Consider the following 20499-nt stretch of genomic DNA (forward strand, 5'->3'; position numbering starts at 1 on the left):
CTCTGAAAGTTTGTTCTGTTAAAATAAGAACTGTATACAAATTAATGAAGAAAGATGGACTCAGGCTGCATGGCTGGCTTTGATTCAAGAGATTATAATTATTTTACAATCTTGCTTTTATTCTCGCTGGATGAAGTGTGGAGACGACTCAAAATTTTTGGCACTCATAACCTAATAACCTACACTTGGCTGAAGTCGAAGATGCCATTTCAACTGATAGAAACCCCTGTGAAGCTAGCCGGAGCTACAAAAGTTAGAAAAACAAAAATTTCTTAATTCCATCAGTGACATTGTACCCAGACATCTGTACCCAAGTGTAGCTTTCCAACTAAGAGGGGACACTGCAAAAAAGATATGGAAACACACACACACATACAAACACAATTTTTTAAGTCCCCCAAAACTCCCTGGGAACCTAAGGTTTTTATATTATACAATCAAATTTTAATTTATGAAAATAAAAAGAAAAGTAGATATAAGAAGTTGTGAACAGCTGAAAATAAATGACATTAAAAATTGTTTTACTTGGAAGACTTAGACTCACACTGCAGGGACTTTTGTTCAAGTTACAGATAAGGCAAATCCCCATATTTTAATATAACTTATTTTGGAGACATTCCTGTATCTAAATCACTAAAAAAATTTCTACTCAATCGACAATGTCATGAAATTCCAGGCCAGAGGTATGTTATGTAATAAAATAAACCATCTCAAAGCATGATTAAAATGTTTTTTAAATATACATGTAATAAAAGGTGAAAAAACTGAGAAACACACATGCTTTAGTTGAATAATCCATACAAATAAGGATCAAATGTCACAGAGGGGGATATGATCATTATGGTGACAATCTGCAGCTCTGAGCACCCTCTAAATATGTCCACAGGAGTAAGAACACCTTTTTTTTTCCTCCCAGAGGAGAGCCAAAGAAGAAGAGAATTAAAAATAAATCATTGATCATATTGAGCAGTTCTAATCCACACTAGGAAATGGAATCAGTCTGAGAATGCATTGAACTGAAAATAAATAAGTGGGTTCTAGTCCTAGTTCTGTTATTAACTTTCGTTTTGTCTACTTTGATTTTAGAAAACTGAGATGATTTCTTCATTAACATGATGGAAGGAACTCAACAGGAATACTAATAAACATTTAACCAAGGTACAGTTCAAATGACAAGCAAGTATACAATCTTACTTGAGGCTCAAAGGCTTGATTATCAACTGCAGAGTCTGAACGTTGTTAAAGTAATTACAGAAAATCCATAAAATAACATCATTGCTTGCATTAGGTTTATATTCTTTTTGCTCTGAAGTTAAGGTAGAAAACTTAGATTCCCACTTATATCATGCACTATATTTATTTTTAAATCCAATCTTAGAACTTAAGGAGCCATAAGACGATAACTGTAAGTTAGTCACTTGGCACAAAGAAAAATATGTATTTCTTAAATGTTTTCATTAACTTTTTCTCTAACAGCATTTAAACTTAGTATTTGAGAGAAAAGTTTGCTTTGTTAACTTATTCAAATTTAATGTAGTATTCAATAAGATGAAAAAACCTCACTATTGTTGCTTAAATTGCAGAAATATAGTCTTTAAATTAACAACTGTACTGTGCAAAATACTAAAATTTATCATAAAAATAAACAGGCTAAATCTCCTATTAAAATATACTAAAGATAATTTATTTTGAATAGTTTTTTTCTGGGGGTGGGGATCAGAAATGATTTTTGTATTTTTCCTATTATGGTGAACTCTTTTTCAGTATGACTTAGCCTAACCTTTCACTCCCTCCCCCTACACACACGTACAGGCACCAAGAACAAATTCTCCCAGGCAAAGCTATTGGCGGGAGCTGTGAAGCATAAGAGCTCAGAGAGGGACAACAGTGTGAAAAGACGGTCATCAGCCCCTGACCCAGATGACAAGAATCAAGAAGCCCCATCCTGCGTGTCTCTTGGGATCACATCCCTGAGCGGCCCCTCCATCCACTGCTCCTCCGCTGCCATCTGTATCTGCATCCTCCCAGGCTTGGGCGCCTACTGCGGGGGCAGCGGCTCTTAGTCCAGCTCAGACAGCGAAGGCACCATCAACACCACCGGCAAGATCTCGCCTCCTCCATCTTCCGAACATTCCTCGAGGCCCCCTAGCTCCCCTGTTCCCACAGCCCTGAGCTCCTCCCCAAGAGGAGACCAGACAGTTCATTCTGCCTACAGGCATTACCTCCCACAGAAAACTCCTTTGCCTGTTCACACCGTGAGCCTCACCTAAAAATGTGCCAGAACTCAAACCAAACCAAACAACAACAAAAACTCAGCACTGTTAGAGACAGCACTTGATCCTTTTTTTTTTATTTAAAAACTTTCCTGCTACAAGGTTCCCAACTGATTATGAAGCTAGCTGATAGGTGGTAGAGCTGGGATTTGAACCCAGATGGCTCATTCCTGAGCCCTCGCTTTTACCCCTACTGAGTAGGTTGTCACCTTGGTGGACACTCTGCTTCTGAGGTTGCTTGGGCCTTTCCTGGGCTATCATTCACATGCTAAAGAGAAACAGAAGAAACTAGCCCCTCTAATGAGTGTCTATTCTTCTACTAACCCTCTACCCTACTTAAACATCATTGCATGGTCCATTGTGTTCCCCATACTCTTAAGAGCCTGCCCAAGAAAGGGCCTATTGATATCAAGGTGAAATAATCAATGAATATGTTCTACTAAGATCCGAATGGAGGCTCTGTTCCATTATAAAGAGCCCTGGACTAATGTCAAGGAACATATATTTAAATCCCAACTATAGCAGTGATTGTATCTTCAATTCTTTGCACATCTGTTTCCTTACCAGTCAAACTAAGATGTCAGGCTGGATGACCTCTAAGATCTTTTCCAGCCCCATATTTTTGTGACTCTATGACTGACTGCCTATTAAGACGTCAAGTTATTTAAAGTTAGTGTCCAAGCAGGAATAAACTCTGTAATCATTTTTAGCTCTTCTTAACCACAGCAAGGTCATGCATACCACCAGAATACTTTTCATCCCCATTGTTGTGGAATTAAAGATATATAACACACTACTACTGAATGTGAAAATAAATCGTCCCATCTTTATTTTTCTAATTAGGTGTTTTCTTTTTTCTAATTATGTGTTTTCTGTTTTCTTTTTTCTATAGCTTCAACTGGGAACTACTCTCACTAGAATGTAAGCTCCAGGAGGACAAGGGTTAGTGTCTGTTGTATTCCCTGTGCATGATAAATAAGACACACTCAATGGTTATTTATTGAATGAATTAACACAAAGCGCTAATTAATGCTACCTCATCATATTCTTGTATATTCTTTTTCTAAAATCTTAGTCATATCTGGTGAATATTCAGTTTTATGTATTTCCTCCAACCCACAGTTTTTCTTCAAGGAGGTATCTGAGTTTATAGACAGGTGGGCTTCTATGACCTTGTAGTGGCAGGAAAAAGGTAGCCTCAGACCCAAACCAGCAGGTTCCTGCTCTCCTTTGTGTTCTCTGGAATCTGCAACATGTCCCTTATCTGTCTGGTCACTTGGCTCCCTGCTGACATCTACTGCTGAAATCCCTGGCTGGTTTGTTCAGTTGGCTCAGTTTGGGAACTATGATCATCTCCTTCTAATTGAGCCCAATTTCAGCCTTTACTGGAGCTGCAAGACTCTCTAAGTCTCAGTCACATCTGTAGGGAAGCAAAGTTTGCCATGCCAAAATGTGTCTCTTTGGCATGAGGATTATTTTAGGCTGATTATTTTTAAGAAACAGATAACATAGGAAGTCTTTCTTTTCAACCTCCTTAACTGCCTAAAAGAATTTAGATAAAGGGCCTGATCCAGGAAGAGCATTATCACTATAGATATCTATGAAGAATATGGGTTAGTTGTAGTAGGGGGAACTCCTGGACCTGGAGACCAAAGTCCATTCTGTGTCCCATTGTCTCTGCATAGCATAGCAAACATTTATATACCAAACATTTATTTTTCCATCTCCATGTGAATTGCCTTCCTCCCCTTTGAAGTCCCAAACTCTACTCCTTCTCCTTCTCTCAGATGGCATATAAGCCATCTTATATAATTGCCTAACTTCTCCTTGGGTCTCACTTTTCTTATGTGGTCCCATTATCTATGTAATTAAATTTGATTTTAACCTGTTAATCTGTCTCATGTCAATTTAATTCTTAGACCAGCCAGAAGAACCTAAAAAGCATAAAGGGAAATTTTTTCCTTCCCCTATACATCCTTCATCTGGATCTTTGCCAAGGCTGTTAACACTTGACTTCTTTGTGGGATCCCCTGACACCTTGCTGTGGGCATGGCAGGAGCATGGCAGATACACTGGCCCATCTCAGCTGACTTCTGAATTCCCCACTGGTCAAGCAGAACTTTCTGAGCCCTCAGTCTCACACAAGCACTGAGGAAGTCTTGGGATTGACCATACCATACCATACCACCATTTTTATTCTGCTGTAGTCTACTAACTAAGTCACTGGAAAACTGTGCTGTAAGTTTTCACTTTCAACGAAAAATGCTCCCCACCCTGGGATTTCAGCTCAGAGGTAAGAGGTCAAAATACTTTGTCTGACCATTTGCATAAATTGCCTTCTATCAGGGTTCCCATTTCTATCCTTTACCAGGGCAGAAGAGGTATGCTTTCCCCATCTCATATGGCAGAAAATTCCTTACTTTATCTCTTGAGTGTCTTTTGTCCATGGTTTATAATAAACTCAGTGTTCAAGTCTATGAGCCTGGATCACAGGAATTTAGGAAACCCTTTTTGGTGTGAACAAAGCCTGGCTTTCAGCACTATTGTCTATTGAGGGCTCAAAATTTCCATTTAGGTATTCAGAGCTGGGCTTCTTATTTGTCTTTCACTTTGATAACATTAACTCCACTCTCCACACTGCATGAAGAAGATGGATGCCTGGCTGACTGCAAAAAGGAAAGATCATATTCATCAAAATAGAAGAGAGAAAAGCACATTGTTCCCATTATGTTATGAAGCTCTTTTATTCATTCATTTCTGTGGGTACATAGTGAGTAGCTATACCACAATATTAACCTTCTGCCCTACTGGCCCTCATCTACCTATACTTCCATCTCAAAACCCTGGCCCTTTGGCTCATTCCACATGAGCCACACTGGCATTTTATTCCATCGACACTGGCACTCTTTCCTGCCTCTTCTCCATGTACCACTCCCTCTGCCTAAAATGATCTTCCTCCTGCCCACTGCTCATATGCAGCTGCCATTTCCCCTCCTCACAGAGGTGACTACTCTGACAAGCCCATTTGAATTTTGTGTACCTTCAGCACTCTGTTTCCCTCATAGAAATATCATAATTTGTGCAATTATTTGTATACACATCCATCTGTTCAGTGAATGAATACATCCATTCTGCAGGATGCAATAAACTAAGGGAAAGATCAGAACATCTAACTGTTCCTGACTACCTTAAAAATAAATCTAGTCAAGTTATCCCAAAAATGTGTTTTCCCTCATGTGTTGTCTGTAATAACCTAAAAATAGACTCTCACTGATCTCTTGCAATGCTTCAAAACATTTTCTAATAATTACGTATGTGTTTTATCTTAAAATATTTGTCATTACGCTTCTTCAAACCAGGAACTCTACTTATCTGAGAAGAAATACAATGGGGATATTAAAATTGACAAGGCATCTAAAAATCACTTTGGAAATGGTTCTCAATTTGACTAAAAATGCTTCCTGCCTTGGGGCAAAAAGCACATTCTACCTAGTTAATGGATTTAAACTAGATTTTCTTGTTTGTGTGTCAGACTTAAAGTTTATTGTCTATTTATTCAATAAAAATTACATCAGAATTATTTTCTAAAATTAATTAATAAGGAAGACCACGTTTATAGCTTCAAGTGGCAAGGAAAATCTGTCCCCCAAATTGGCTAACTCTTCAGCCAGGTATGAGAGCTGAGCCTTTCCACTTCACAAAGTAGGAGAAATTCCTCTTTGTCACTGAAGTGTAGAAACAGGTCAGTTAGAATTTGATTGGTTCCACTTAGCACTCCCACAAGTTCTGACAGCCTTTAGTGCTGGCAGTCAAACAACTTCCTTTGAATGAGTGTGACATTCTGTGAAAACATCAACAACAAAGAGAATCATTTAAAAACTATTCTCATAACCAAACACCAACCCACCCCTCAATGTGTATCAAGCAACATTAAATCTACTATAAAAGGAAGTGGCTTTTGCATAGTAAGTAGTTAAATAAACATAAAAAAAAGAGACCTCCTTAATGTAAAATCCCCTTTGAGTCAGAGGACTAAGAAAGAGATGGTTGGACAAGGCCTTGAAGGATGAATAGATATTCAGCAAACAGGCTAAGAGGAAAGGCAAGCAGTGTTATATCAGCCCTAAGCACCAGGCAACAACACATGATTTGGAGGGTACATTGTTACTGAAGCATCACGGAGGCTGCACCATCACATAAGAAGAGGGCTTGCAATTAAGAAAATAATCAATGTGATATCACAGTTTAAAAGCATTTGAGTCAAAGGATTCCATTACTCTCAAAACATGCCAAAAATGTTCTCATCTGCAATTCTTCAGTCAGTGAAAGTTGTCCAAAGGTAGTTGCACGCTGAGACTGGTTCCGTTTCTCTGCAGATCTGAAATTCATCACTAAATCATTAACTTAGCTTCCGTACTGAGTCATCATTACCAGCTTTCCTCCATATTTTAAGCTTGGTTTCAACATGACTTTAAATCCAATCGGCAGGTTTTTTTAAATCTGTCTTAAGCTTCCAGTAATGCCTATGAATAAATGTGTGGAGCTACCACCAAGAAATGTATTGAATCAATGTCAGTAAATGGAAAATTCCTAAATGCTAGCCTATTGACTCTCAAAGCTTTTAGAATTAGACAGCAATAGAGATAATCGTGACTCACACTGACTTTGAATGGAAGCAGCCACTTAGTTTGCCAAGCTTTTAATAGTACATGTGGTAGGTTCTATATAAATAACTCAAATGTAAAGAAATAGTTCGCTTACCCCTATACCTTTTTAAAATAAAAATGTTATTAACAGAGAGAATAACTACAGACCACATATATTTGTACCCTTATATCCATTCACTTCTCAAAAAACTCAGTCCACTTTAGCTTTTCTCTCTACTTCTGCTGACTTTCCCCTATTCCATATGCATTGAAATGATCTATCCTTGTAAATCTCATCTCTGGAAGTATGATCTTATTTTTCATATCAATGCATCATTCCTATCAATTGTTCCATGACATATTATAGTTACCATAATTTATTTGTACATTCATTTAATTAAACTCTAAATTTAAATCCATAGCAGATTTAAGCTGGTCATTGAACATTTTCCCAAGCCCAGCACCAAACACATTTTCTACTGCATCATCTAACACAAGGCCCAATGCCTGACAAAATACTGGAAACCAAGTCTATCTTAGAAATTCTGCATCTTTTTTAAACATTATGAACTTTTATCCTGCTCTATAGTCCTAGAAAATGACAGTCTTCCCTCATCTTTTCTCCACCTGGCCCAATGTAAAATATGGGAGCAAGGGAGTTGATATGTGTTTATCAGTCATTTACTTTATGTTAGACAGAATACCTTATATGCACTATTTCAGTTAATTCTACATAGCACACCTAGAAAGTAGATTTTCTTACTTTCAAGGAACACTGAAGGAAACTAGAATTGAGAAAAATTATATAAGCTGCCAAAGGCTGTATGTCTTGTATGTTATAGTAATAGGATTTGAATCTAGTTCTATCTGATGCTGATATCTTTATTCTTACTAACATTGCCTCCCCATAATCACACTAGAATATGTTTTAATAGCAGACTTCCCTCTGCTATTAATTGTTTCAGATGAATTTCAGATCTGCAAGAAAAAGGCATCTTGGTTTACTATCACATCTTGGAAAATATAATACTCTGATCATCTGAAATAGGTACAACCCTAGCAAGAATTCAGGCTTGATTTCAGAGACACATTAGTTTGATTTGGGTCATTCTTGCAATGTAAGCGTTACACATGCATGGGTAAGTGAACCAAAAAAAGCAGAAGATTAAATATGGAGGTCTTAAATTTTAAGTTTTACTATTTGTTTGCTGTATAATCTTTACTGAATAAGAGTGGATAAATAAAACTTTTGGTCAAAATATCACTGACAAACTCTAGGAAAAAAACAAGTCAGATTAAATATATAAATGAAGTTGTGGTTCTATCCTCAATATACAGAATGGCTCTGCAATGTTGAGGTGTATGTCTGTGATGCAATCCCCTTTTTAAAATCATGCTCACCAGCAACCCAAATAATTAAAAAATTAATTCATTAATTAGAATTCCCTACCCTCTTTCAAAATCACATTATTAGATAGATACTTAACCTTCACCAAAAAAGCTGGATGGGTCCCATTCATAGACTTGTAAAGTTCAGAGTTACCTATGTGGTCACCTACCCACTATATTCCACTACAAGGATAATATTGACAACTGTTGCATTCACTAAGCACATACTATGAGCCAGGCACTTCTGAATACTCTACAAACCCTATTACATTGAAATCTCCTGACAACAACCTGGCACAGGAGTTAGAATCCCTATTTTAGAGATAGTTAATATTGCACAACTGGGACTGGCCAAGCAAAGATTTGAGCCCAGGACTGCTTTCCTCCATTGCCCGTGCATTTAACCACTAGTGCCTCCAATGATTAGGGCCATCTAATATGATTCACTTTGATTCCCTTTCTCTGTTTCTCACAGCCATTTTGCATTTTTATCTTCTCCCTCTTCTTTTGCTCCTGTTTCATTAACAATTCCCTTTTCCAATGATGAGCTCCAAGTATCATTATTAATTGGTTCTAACCTTCTTAAAATTGTGGAGATTGTGAACTCACTTTCCTCAGTTGTTCAACAAATACAGAACATTGCTGTTGTTTTAAATGTATACATTGTTTCAGTATAGGAGCTCATGGATGTCCATTTTTGGCCTTGAGATAGTGAGTTATTTGTTATAAATAGAATCATAGATTCCTGGAATCTGAAGGAACCTTCACTGTCACGTTTTTCACCTTCCCAACCTTTCCAGAACTCCTCTTGCTTTTCATCTCAGAAAGGGCTTACTCACAAGTGCCCCTGAGCTGGAAGAAGTAAATCTGCTGTTTCCTTGATCTCCATCCCCAAGAATCTCTCATAATATGAGAATTTCATTTGTTGCATGCTACTTGTATTTCAAGATAGGGACATTTTTTTATACTAACTTCTTCACCTGGTATACAGTCAAAGAAACAACCATCTCTTCCAACTATGAAGAGAAAACTGGCTGTGTTGGGAGTATGGAAAAGGAGTATATAGTCTCCAATGTAGCACAAGCACATTGTTTATGGACATTGAAAAGTAAATTTTGGTTTTAGGTAAATTTTTGCCTTTTATACACTACCCTTAGAAATAACATGGCTTAATTCCACTGGCCAGTGTGACAAAAGATGTACCAGGGGTTAGGACAACAATGATTATTAAAACACAGGCTCTTGCGCATCCGGAGCCTGTGCTCCGCAATGGGAGAGGCCACAACAGTGAGAGGCCCGCGTACCGCAAAAAAAAAAAAAAAAAAAAAACCAACAAAAAAAAACACAGGCTCTTTCCTCGGGGAGCTCAAGTTTAAAAGGAAAAAAATAATCCACTCTTAAAAGTAATTTCAATCCAGTTTAATACATGAATTCATAAAATAAAAAGGACAAAAGAAACTCAGAAGGGAGAGAAATAAAGACTCATAGAGGAATTTATTATGTTTCAGCAAGGTTTAGCCAGCAAGTAGAAGTTCAGCAGGGGAGAATTGTTTACTAGGAAGATGAAATGGAGAAAGTCCAGGCAAAGGAAGGTGAAAAACAACATAGAAGCACGAAATACCATAGTTTTAAGGAACTGGCAGGTATCTTCCTATGACCGAGGATAAAAGTGTGTGGGAGAGTGGCAGGAAGTAAAGCTGGAAAATCAGACAGATGACAAATCATATCTGCCAAATGGGGAGCTTAGACTATACTCAACAAGCAATGGGTAGTCACTGGTGGGCTACAGTCAGGAAAATGGCACCTTCGGCTTTACAGTTTTGGAAAACTTCACTGATAAACACGTGGAAGACATTTTTGAGAAGAACAAGTCTGGGTGTAGGGATATCAGTAAAAAGTCTGTTAGAGTAATTAATTTTGGTGAGAGATGATACTGACCTGAAGTAAGGCAAGGCATTAATTGGAAAAGAAAGCCTATTCGAGATACTAACAGGTATCTGTTAGGTCTTAGTGAATAATTTGGTATATTGAATGAGAAAGAAAAGGATTTTAAGACAATACTTTCATTTCTGGTTTATTATCTGGGTGGATGGCACCACCACCAACTGGGAAGAATCAGATAGTAAGAAGAATAATAATGAAATAAAAAGAAAAATAGTGAAATAAAAAGAAAAAAAGTATGATCAAAAGTTCATTGATGGGGCTGGGGGTGGTGGTGGTGGGATGAATTAGGAGATTGGGATTGACATATATGCACTAATATGTATAAAATAGATAACTAATAAGAACATGCTGTATAAAAAATTTTTTAATTAAAAAGTTTAAAATTTTAATTAAAAATTAATTAATTTTTAATTAAAAATTAAAAAGGTCACTGATGGGGCATAGTGAGTTTGCAATACCAAAGGATGGCCCAAAAGGAGATGTTTCATGGGCAATTAGATGTCTAAATTACAGGGAGAGAGGAAAGAAATCAGTTATAGAAATAAAATGTGTGTGTGGAAGGTGGAGGTATTGCAACATAAATATAAAACTATGAATGTGGATGGTATAGCTCAGAGAGAACATGTAGGTTAGAGGAGTGAAGACCCAAGAACAAAATCCTGGCAAGTGAAAGGACAGAGAGGGAAGCGTTATCAGTGAAGATGTCAGAGAGACCGGAGAGTTGGAGGGAAAGTTTTTCCTACAACAAAATTGGAGGGAATGTCAAGTAAGAGAAAGGTGTCACTTGTGCCAAATGTGCACAGCAATTAAAAAGAGAACAAATTAAAACTTTAAAAAGTAAAAAGAGAACAGAAATGCTTCTTTTAAAGTTATCAATATGGAAGCCACTGATGGTCTTAATGAAAGCAATTTCTGTGCTGGAACAATCACATGTTCAGTAAGACAAAAGTTCTGAAACCAGTAAACCATGGAGGTTAGGTAATTTTTCTGATTAGGTACACCAAACTCATTTCAATTAATGCTGTCTATGGAAATAACTAGAAAAGGAAGATATGGGCTAACTGTACAAAATTTGGGGGGTCACAGAAAGAAGAAATATGACCATCTTTCTACATGACAACACTTCAAGGAATTGTTTTGGGGTCTTTTTCTTTCCCTATTTTAATGCCTTGATTTAAAATTTCCAAGGAATGTCTTCTTTGGGGAAGACATGTGTGGGAACTCAATAGAGATATGAATCCAAGAAAAGATCGAGACAAATTTGCTCTATGTCTTCTTCAGCTTGGCGTTCACTTGGATAACCTTTTTTTGTGGTTATCTTAAAGAGTGACATTCTGCTGGCCCTAGGCATATTATTTAAGTAGTCAGAGTCTGTCTCATGTCTCTTCAACTTTCTCTCAGGGTTCACTTCTAGGATCCCAGCACTTACATTTTGATTTCTCGATGTTCACCTCTTGAACTACATCAATCATCTAGAGTCAACATTCTGTGTATTTTCTTCTCATACTGATTTCTGTAAAAACTTAACTATTTTGTGTTTCATTGCTTAAAATGACACTGTGAGCCAGATGACCTGACAAAGAAATAAAATCTGCTAATGTATTAGCAGATGATAAATACTTGCAATTAAATTCCAGGAATGATTATCAAGAAATCTAAAGTTAAGTAATTATGGTAGGTTGGTTAAATGCTATTTAGTTATAGGTGCCTTTTAAATTTTACCACATAGTCAGCTATCTATTCTTCCTAATTATATGCAGGCATTATATATTCCCATTCAATTCTAATAAATGCCTATGTTTCTTTATTCAAGCAAAAGAAAAATAAATTCTTGACATATTTTCTGTATCATTTAAAAAATAATTCAGATAAAAATAGGGTTCTTTGGGGAAATTAATTAACAGTATCTAAAATTTAAGGCATATTCTCAGTATGATATGGTTTGATTTTTCCAAATTACCCAAATTACCTATTATCCCAATACTATTTCTTAAAAATATTGTTTATTTTTTCCTTTAATTTAAAATGTCACTTTTATCAAATATTCAATTTTCATGTTTATTTGGCCCAGTCTATCTCCTGTTCTGTTGATTTTTGTGTTCCAATATCATACTGGTTTAGTTAATGTAGCTTTTAGTATGCTTAAACACTGGGTAATAACAGTCCTCCTTCAGTTTTATCCCCTTCCCACAAATTTTTTTTTACTACACATGCATGTTATTCTTTTACAAAAATGTATTCTTCTATATCAATTTTTTCATCTTTTATCAAAAATAAAAAGTTCTATTGACTTGAGCAAAGGATTATTAAGGATATCAAGAGCCAGTTTTCTCATGATTGGAAAAGGGAACTCCACCTATGAGAAAGGGGAAGACTAAAATATATCCTGTGGTGTTGCATAGAATTTGGAGGTACTGGCATGAACTATAGATAATGAATATAATATATATGTCTAGCTATGTCCATTGAGAAGGCTGAGAAGCAATGAGACACCATTAGCAATTAGCACACCAAGCACCCAAATTTTGTTTTCTATATACCACTCACTACTAAAAGAAATCAGAATTCCTTATAAAATAGGCTGAATCTAGGGCTGGGGAGGGAAAGTATAAGATAAACTTAAAAGGAAACATTCAAAGAATAAAGGGGACATATCAAAGAAATACAGGAAACAGATTAAAGAGGCTACATTGATCAAATATGGGACAATTTGAGCACCAAATTAAATAATGATTGTAATCTATTGTTACCCATTGAATAAAGTAAGAATTTTACATATATACATACATATATATATATAGAGAGAGAGAGAGACAGAGAGAGAGAGAGAGAGAGAGAGAGGGAGAGGGAGAATGAATGATAAATGGAGCAAAATATAAACAATTGTTTCTGGAGTTCCTTGCACTATTCCTGCAATTTTTCTTTAACTTTAAAATCATATTAAAATAAAAATTTTTTAAAAGATTGTTACAACTTTAGTTTTTAACTTTGTATTGAAATCTTAGACATTGAAAAATCAATGTACAATTGATTTCATTGTAATTTATACTTCAGCATTATCTTTTAATTTTGTATCTTACAATAAATTTTACAATAAAATTTGCCAGATCAAAACATGATATCATTTTTCAGAAGCAAGGTTAACTTTAGGAGAATGACACCTGTGTATTATTTATATTCACAATTATTTTTTAAAGACAAAATGATCAGTAATAAATGAGTAGTCTACAACCCTGCCTGAGTTGTAAGCCCAACCAAAATGTTCTCCCTTCACAGAAATTTCCCTTAGCTCTTCAAGGAGAAATAATTTTCCAACTCTTACCTTACATTCCATTGTTTCTCTAACTTTCCTGGGATATATAAAAGCTTCTGTCTTAGATAATAATTATTTACATGCATACTATCTCTGATAATGGACTAAATAAAACTCTTTAAAGGTAGAATTCCCATTTGCTTAAAATCTTTCAATGACTCCCAGACACCCTCAAGATGTTTAAACCCTTTAATATCATATTATATAAAATGATATATTGCATGATATTATATGTTTCATATATAACATATATTATATATTCTAGCTACATGTCTCAAAATCTCCCCACCCACTACACACTACATAGACATACATTCTGGGCTTCAACCATATTGAATTACTTTCAGTTCACATAGATCATTATGTTCTCTCTCTAGAAATTTACAGTTTCTAAGTCCTTCTGCCTAGAATATACTTCCTTCACTTCTTCTCCCAGCCATTTCCCGCTTACTGTTCAACCCTCAGTGTGTATATCCCTTGCTTCTGGAAGCCTTCTCTGAGAACCAACTCTGATATAGATGTCCCTTCTCTGCCTGTTGAGCATCCTTACTTCCACTTCTAAGAAATATATAGCAAATTGCAATATCTTTTTTACTACTTTTGGTCCATCATTAACTTTCCTGTCTTATTTGATGTTGAGGAAATAACATCTTTTTATTCCATACATCTCTTTAACACTGTCTTGCATAAAATAGGTTGGCAATGACTAAATGCATGTCTATACCATACTTTTGCAAAATGCTATCTTCGTATTTTGAGTTTGGAGAGAAATCAACCTATCTATTTCCTTGTTCTGTCCACTGACAGGCCTGCAAGCAGTGACAGTTCAGTAGAAATAGGCATACCTAGCACCCAGAGCTTGGCTTCTATATACCACCCTCTACTAAAACAAACTTATCTATCTACCTATCTATCTATCATCTATTCACACATACACGCATGCATATGTAATTATATAATTATAATTTTCCTAGATATTGGCTTCAGTACTTAATTTAGTACTCTTATCTCCTTTACAAGAACAAGGAAAAAAGAGTGGAAAAGATAGCTAACCCTTTGGGGTTTAGTACGCTAAAACAGTCCTGTAATACACAAGTTAAACTTGGCATACTTTGGACCTGGTACAAAAAATTGTTTTGACTGGCTGTGGAAAATGTAATTTTAGACTATGTTACGCCATATTATAATTGTGTTTGGAAATGTATAATGTGATGTGTGAGCATTCAGTGCAACTAAATGAGCTTATGTATGCTGAAAAGTGAATGATTGTATTTTTCTCAGCACTTAAGGTTAATGCAGACAAAAAGCAATGGAGTTCCACTTCTTAAGACCATTTACTGAAGATATAGAAATATAAATATTTGCAAAAGACAGTGAGGAAATATAAAGGAACTTCCTTCTAAATATAAATATTAAGACCTCAATAGAGTTGATAGAATGGCCTAAAGTCAGCTTTTTATTGGTATAAAAACAACAGTAAAACAAATTACTTAGAGTAAGTAGTTTATACCTTGAGTTATCTCCACAAAATAAACATTCCATTTTCCATCTGACATAGAATCAAATGACACTGTTTTGCTTCTAAACAAGATTATTTTTTCTAGGGTCCATGAATGTTGGTGATTCTGTTCAGGAGAGTTGAAACCTATAAATATTGTTTTAGGGGCCTCCCTGGTGGCGCAGTGGTTGAGAGTCCGCCTGCCGATGCAGGGGATACGGGTTCGTGCCCCGGTCCGGGAGGATCCCATATGCTGCAGAGCTGGGCCCGTGAGCCATGGCCGCTGAGCCTGCGCGTCCGGAGCCTGTGCTCCGCAACGGGAGAGGCCACAACAGTGAGAGGCCCGCGTACCGCAAAAAACAAAAAAAAACAAAAAAAACAAAAAAAATATTGTTTTAGGGAGCTGATCTGGGAGTTTAAAGGAAAATATCTTACGCCAATAAAAATCAAATTAGCTTCAATGTGAAAGCTATACAAACAGGAAGGTCTATAGCACAAGAATATATTTCAACCATTCAGGCAATGTTAAGGGACAAAATATTGTATAACTTTTAATACCATTACTTACATCAGTTTCTGCTTAAGGCAATAACAATTTAAACATTTCCTGTTTCATTCCTGCCCAGTATTGTTGTTTTTTCCATTATTGCAGCTCAAAAATACTTGGGCTGTTTTAAAGATTAGTGTGTTGGCATAAAATCACTCATGCCTCTGAAGAGTATTTTCTTTAACTGTCAATCATGACTTAGTATTTTTAAATGTTTGATATGGTCAAAGGTCTTTACCATCAAAACAAAATTTCATCAAACCTTATTAGGCAATTACTTATGATAGAAATGACAGCATGCTGGGACCTGAACATTCAATATTTATCACTATTTAAAATGGCTGATATGCAAGATAAAAGTACAAGTATGTTTTTCAATTCATTTCAATTTAAATGGTAGTCATGGCATCATGTTTATATCTTTTATTATTATATTAATATTTTAAATTTAATAGTTAGAATAAATTAAATAAAAAGTAAAATGGTTAGCAATGGTTTCTCAGGAATATTTTATGGTATCTTAAGATGCTTACTAGATGAAAAACTCGTACAGGTACCAAACCTCCTGCCTGGAAGAGATGGTGGACCACTCCGCTCTGTTAGTACAGCATACCAGTGACATGAATACTCTCACAAGGTTCAGTTAACATAAGACAAAGGTAAATTTATCTTAGCCACTAATCACATAAAGGCAGGCTGTTTACTACAAATAAAATCAGGTCAGAGGGTGGAAAGAAATATTATTGACACTAAATATTTGTTAAATTAAGTACAGTCTCCTGTTTTGGTCAGGAGTTGTTACGACAATATACCTCATCTGAGACCAATAATTCTCTGAAAGGTCAGATTTAAGAACTGACAACCAGTGTCCATTTACTGTGAAGCAAAGAGTAATTATTCAGATGGATAAATTGCTTTGTACATAGAAATGGAAGGAGAAGGATATAAGTAACAAATTCATTGGTTTTGTTGTTTGCTTATTAACTGACCTACATCACACATGTGACATGTTAAATTCAAATGATTAAATACTTGCATAAATACTCTTATGCACATTTAAATGATAACTTCTTTGATATAAAGAGCATCAAATCTCCGAAAAGACCTACTTTGCTTAAAATCCCAGCCCCTTCTCTAATAAGGTGTATGATCTTTGGAAAGTTATTTTTTAAATTTAAGTTTCAATTTCCTCATCTGCAAAGAAGGAATAATAGTTGTGACCACCTCATAGGAGTTTTGTGTTTTTAAAATGAGATAATATATATACATGGTAAATGCACATAATGTTTTATTTTTCATCTTAATCTGTACATAAAAGTCTAGAATTACAACTTGATTAGGTTCAGAAGGATAACCATGGGAAAAATGTTTACCTTGAAGAGTTTTTCTTTATATCACAGTTCCTAAATGCTGAATGAACCATAATTTTCATATGTGTGTGTATGTGTATGTGTGTGTCCCTATGAAGATGGTATATAAGCTCTCAACTCAATGCTTTTTTGAGTTTTAGCTTTTTTCCTGTTATGCCCTCCTGAAAGTAATATTAAAAATTAGGGCTTCCCTGGTGGCGCAATGGTTGGGAGTCCGCCTGCCAGTGCGGGGGACACGGGTTCATGCCCCGGTGCGGGGGGGGGGGTGGTCCCACATGCTGCGGAGTGGCTGGGCCCGTGAGCCATGGCCGCTGGGCCTGCGCGTCCGGAGCCTGTGCCCCGCAACGGGAGAGGCCACGGCAGTGGGAGGCCCATGTATGGGGAAAAAAAAATTAATAAATTTACATACCTTTTCCCCTGTTAATCTACCTGTTGTTAGTTTATTTTATATAACCAGCTATCAAAACTAGGAAGGTAGAAGGAAAGTCTTTCCACCCCTATGATACATATACATGCATATTCTGTTCATATTTTACGTACCATGCTTTATTACAAGGTACCTCCCCCTCATAAATTTTAGCAGTTCTCAATTACCAAATATTACTAGATAATGTTGCACTTAGTTTTGATGTTCTAATATCTCTTGTCATCTATGATGTGAAAGAGAGATGGGCATCTAAAGAGACCATATCAGAATCAGCTGGGGTCTTTTTTAGAGAGATGTACCCTGACCCCCTCCCCAACTTCTTCCCATTACAACCAAATTCCAATACCTTTCACCAACCCTCCCTACCATCAGTTCAGTTCATAACGATCCCTCTTTGCTGATGGGAGTATATATCAGGAAAAGGAGATACATGCTGGAGATCACCACCAAAGAGTCCTTACACTTCCCAGTAAGGATCATAACTTATGCAGTCTTGGATACTAAAGGAGGCATGAGGCACCCAAGCCTACCCTGTGAGTTCCAGCTCAAAGGCTATCTGTTCAATGATGTTTTCTCTGGTAGCCCCTACTCTCTCTGAAAAACCACAAACCTGACCTATTCTTTCTTATGACATGACTCACTTTCTACTATGTATTGTAATTCCTTATGGCCATGACATCTTCTGTCCTAGGCTTCTGTGCATTGTAGATAACTTAATGAATGGATGGATGAATGAATGAATGACTGAATATTAACTATTACCCTTTGAACTCTGTCTAAACTGTTTAAACAAATTTGTGCTTCATAACTCTGTCCATATTCTGTTAGAAGGATGTTTGCTGATGAGCATTGACATTGAACAACTTTTTTACATTATGGGGCTAGAACACAAGCTTTTCTTGGAGCCCTGGCTTTATCTCCTTGGAAGCCCTTATTCCATGTCCCTGAACGTCACTGCTGTTTTCACAGATCCCAGGCACTCCATATGACCAGAAGCTGCATTTTAGCATTTTAGCACTACATTATGAAGTCAGTGACTCTTCTAATTATGCAAGTCTTTGGCTTTCCTAACATTTCAAGCTCCTGACACTCATGCTTGGCACATAGGGTATGCTCAATAACTTTTGATTTTCTTCCTTCCTCTCTTATTTTAAACCATTTGAACCATGTTGGAGCATATGTTTCAAATAAAAAATTTTAAACAATGTGATTTGCTCAATCTTATCACTTAGATTGTTTTTACTTTTCATATTAAAAGCAGCCTTTAAAGACATGGAATTTAGAGTTACCTTCGAATTACTCTTTTCAACTTATGAGTTTTTCTTATTGAAGTCTGATTTATAAGTACCCTGAAAATCCATGACCATAAAGCATATGTGACTTTTTAAGACCTAGGAAAAATTATAGAGCATTCTGCTTTGAAAAATGTAAAGAATCTCAGATATTTAGAACTAGAAGAAAAAACTTCAAAGGCATTCCAAAACAGCTCTCTGTTCTTTCCACATTACATCCAAAAAAACTATCACCCACTGCTAATGACTGTGCATGCCAACCAGTTTTCATCTATCAACAAATGTATTCACTTACAGTTCCTTTCAGCAGAGTTTGAAGTTAGTTTAATTTAGTGTGGCTTAATGGCTGAAGTCTAAATGATTTTTTTAATTTAAAGGTTGTGTGTACTACAGAGGTTGTCATAATCTATTCCAATTCCATTCAATGGCAGATGCAAACATGTATTATGGTTCCAGTGTGGAGAAGTACTATAGAGAACATCTAGTTCAGACCCTGTATTTTTGCCTGGGGAAACTGAGGCCACAAGACACACTAAAGCAATTTCCTTTTCCTCTAGTCCACAAATTTGAAGTTAATTCCTCTTTGTATTTTTGAATATAATTTTAAATTTAAAATAAATAACTATTGGAGATTTATAGAATTATACTAACTACAGGAACACACACACACACACACATACACACACACACAGACCCGGAATCCTTCAAGATCTTAGGATACTAGTCTTGTCAGTTCTTGTAACAAGCCTGTAAATAAAAGGTATCACAAAATGACAACATACCCAAATATGGGAGTGTCCCTGCCAAATATACAGACTGACCCATGAAACATTAAAAAAAAAAAGCAAATGAAAAGATCATCAACTTAGATTTACAAAGAACAAAAACAAGTGAACCAATGAAAAATTCATCCAATGCCATTAATAGTGAAAAGAATAGAAAAAACAAAAACAAAACCTTCTTCCCCTCATTACCTCTACCCTACTCCTTCAGCAAAGGAGTGTATTTGAGGTTTAAATATTGCCAACAGCAATTCAAGTTGAAAGGAGAAAGTGTATCTGTCTGATTTTTATTTCATTCAGGTTTGTTTTCCACAGTCACTGAGAGGCTCACAACTCTCACTCTTTGGCATTTTCATCTTTACTTCTATTGCTGAGCATAATCATAAAGTGCAAATATTCATAAAATCTGATGCGAAAAAGACCTGGGTTTGAATGCTGGCTTCACCACCTACTAGTTATTTGATCTTGGATAATTTTCTCATCTCTATACCTCAGTTTTCACATTTGTCAAATAGACTTGAGAATAATAAACCCTTTATAGGATTGTAGGATGTGGTCACAATAGATTTTTACACCTCTGTAATGTGTGTAGCATTTAAATTTAAAAAAATGTTTAGACTTCACCCATTTTACCACGCTAAATTAAACCAACTTAGATAATCCATTTAAAACCTTTATAATACTGATTACCACATAAAACATGTAAGATAAAATTATTATTACCTCATAGGGTTGTTGCCAAGATTAAATAAGATAATGCAAATATATACATTTCTGAGCACAGTGCCTGGCACACAGTTAGCGCTCAGTAAATATTGGCTTTTTCATTATCATCACCATTGCTATCATTGGCATTATCTTTAATTATTCCTGCTGCCAACTGCCTTCTCTTTTGTTTCCCCATCAAAGGAAATAAATGCATCCTCAAGCAGATATCATGTCTTCAAAAGACTGGCACTCGTAAAAATTTAGTAATTAGAGAGAATGATGGAATGGATGAAAGAAAAATAGAAGAAAT

The 20499-nt window shown here is 36.0% G+C and overlaps 1 protein-coding gene across 1 annotated transcript in view; it reads right to left on the reverse strand.

The window, feature by feature from the left end:
* The window catches only part of PDE1A (phosphodiesterase 1A), a gene marked incomplete at both ends in the record, with an annotated part of 341142 nt that overhangs the window by 261062 nt on the left and 59581 nt on the right, over window positions 1-20499 (reverse strand). The gene's annotated exons all lie outside the window — the stretch shown is intronic.

This window comes from Hyperoodon ampullatus, assembly GCF_949752795.1.
Source record: "Hyperoodon ampullatus genome assembly, chromosome: 8".
Lineage (NCBI taxonomy): Eukaryota > Metazoa > Chordata > Mammalia > Artiodactyla > Ziphiidae > Hyperoodon > Hyperoodon ampullatus.